Source organism: Palaemon carinicauda, chromosome 12 (assembly GCF_036898095.1).
Source record: "Palaemon carinicauda isolate YSFRI2023 chromosome 12, ASM3689809v2, whole genome shotgun sequence".
Classification (NCBI taxonomy): Eukaryota; Metazoa; Arthropoda; class Malacostraca; order Decapoda; family Palaemonidae; genus Palaemon; species Palaemon carinicauda.
In genome coordinates, this window is record NC_090736.1 from 156638570 (window position 1) to 156641069 (window position 2500).

Consider the following 2500-nt stretch of genomic DNA (forward strand, 5'->3'; position numbering starts at 1 on the left):
GCACAAGAAAATAGACATATTTAAAGAGTCCTTTTATAATATTTCTAATGATCAAAATATCCTTTCATTCTATCATGTTTTTTAGTTTATATCTTCTCTCTAGTCTCCAGGCCCCAGACTCCAATCCTAATCTTTTAGACATAAACTTTCCGGTAATTAAATTCTTTATTCCTACGTTGGCTAATAATCTCTGGCACCTTCATTTAGTCAATTTTCTGTACTTCAACATTCAAGTTTTCATAATTCTTATGATCCTTTCCAGTCAGATTTTCTGATACTGTACCATCATGTATAAAATACTAGATATGCAGTTAATTCTGTAGTCTTGCCCTCTCCATCATATTGTCAATGCTGAAGTCCATTAAACTATAGTTATTTTGATGATATGGAGTATGGTGGGTTAATATATGCAATCATCTTTGCAAGAGACAAAAAACTTCTCCACTTTTCCATCACTATTCTCATATAGTTTTAAATTAAGAGTATAATTTATCTTACTCACCGACAATTGTTTACCTAACTCATACCAAGTAGTATTCAGTTCATAAATGCACAATACAATATAGAAAAAGATTCATTTGTTTAGGAGACCCTCTTTTGATTTTGTAAAAAAATAGGTCAAAGTAAAAATCAAATATGTGAAAAATATAACCTAACATTATAATACATAATTATTATTATTATTATTATTATTAGTATTATTATTAATGTTGTTGTTGTTGTTGTTGTTGTTGTTAATAATGATTGTAATACCTATTATTATTATTGTTATAATTATTATTATTATTATTATTATTGTTATTATTATTATTATTATTATTATTATTATTATTATTATTATTATTATTATTATTGTTGTTGTTGTTGTTGTTCTTGTTGTTATCCTACTACTACTACTACTACTACTACTACTAATTTTCACTGAATAAAGTGGAAACCAAAAGAAAAATCACGTGAAAGGCTGCATATGAAATTTGCTTTGGAAATAAAATGACGTCTGTCGAAATTCTCCGAATTAATTTCTCCATTGAGATTTCATCCGATTTTCCAATATTGTTGTTGATCAGTTTTTTATTTTAAAGAGGTAAATCTTCTGCCATTCGAGGATGAGCTGTATCACAAAAAAGTTGTGTAAATTAATTATTGTTTTCTTAAAGTATATTTTGGTTAAAGAAATTGACTCTTGTCTCGAAATGTTATGTAAATTACTTCATCGTTTTCTGAAAGTACAATTTTAGTTAAAGAAAGTGAGCTGTATCCCAGAAAGTAATGTAAATTACTTTTCTGTTTTCTTGAAAATATGATTTTGGCTCTAAAGAAATCGAGCCATATCCCCAAAAATTACTTAAATTTCTTTATAGTTTTTCTTGTAAATAGTATTTTTTTTAACGATATTGAGCCGTATTCCAAAAAACAGATCTTCCTATATAAACAATAAAAAGGGACTAATATCCGCCCGTTCAACATAAAAAAAACACATAAATAATACTCAAGCAAGAGAAAGCTAGCCCCAAGACAGTGGAAGACCATGGTACAGAGGCTATGGCACTATCCAAGTGTAGAGAACAATAGTTTGATTTTGGAGTGTCCTTCTCCTAGAAGAGCTGCTTACCTAAGCTAAAAGGAGTCTCTTCTACCCTTACTAAGAGTTAAGTAGCCACTGAACAATTAGAGTACAGTAGTTAACCTCTTGGGTGAAGAATTGTTTGGTGATCAGTGTTGTGAGGTGTATGAGGACAGAGGAGAATCTGCAAAGAATATGGCAGCCTATTCGGTGTATGTGTAGGTAAAGTGAAAGTGAACCGTAACCAGAGAGAAGGATCCAATGTCTGACCACCAAATTCTACTCCTGAACAGCGTCTGTGACCTTTCAGCTTTTTCTGAACAGCGTCCGTGACCTTTTAGCTTTTCCTTTTTGTGTTCACGAACATAAGGCATTAGGATATTTCAACTTCTTACGAGATCGTCAAGCGATTATCCCATATCGTTATTTTTTTTTCTTTTTTCTTTTTTGTTATATGTGGGGGAAGCGACATAGCTGATATAAATGAGAAAAATCAGTCAATGGGTAATTATTGTTTTTATTTCTTTCATTTTATTTTTCTCTTTTATTTTCTCTCTTTAGGGTTCATAGAGGTCCCAGTACCTATCTGGAATTATATTTTGATAAATATATTAGGAATTAGGAAATGAGAGTAAGTGTTAGGAGTTCGTGGATGGTAAAATAGAAGTTTCACCATTATGATGAAAGCATGATTTGATTATGGCCAGGGTGTGTGAGGTATGTCTGGATATGGGAATGGTTCTTGGTGAGTAGGAGAGAGGATTGACCTAAGGCATTGTAACGCCAAGCCATGATTAAAAAAGAAAGACTGAGTAAGGAATATGAAAGCCTGAGGTGGTATTGATATGTGATGAAGAGCTTGTTTTTAAGGTACAGATGACTAAACACGGATAATTAGCCCATGAAATAATAAATAAAAGGACCATTGTAATATAA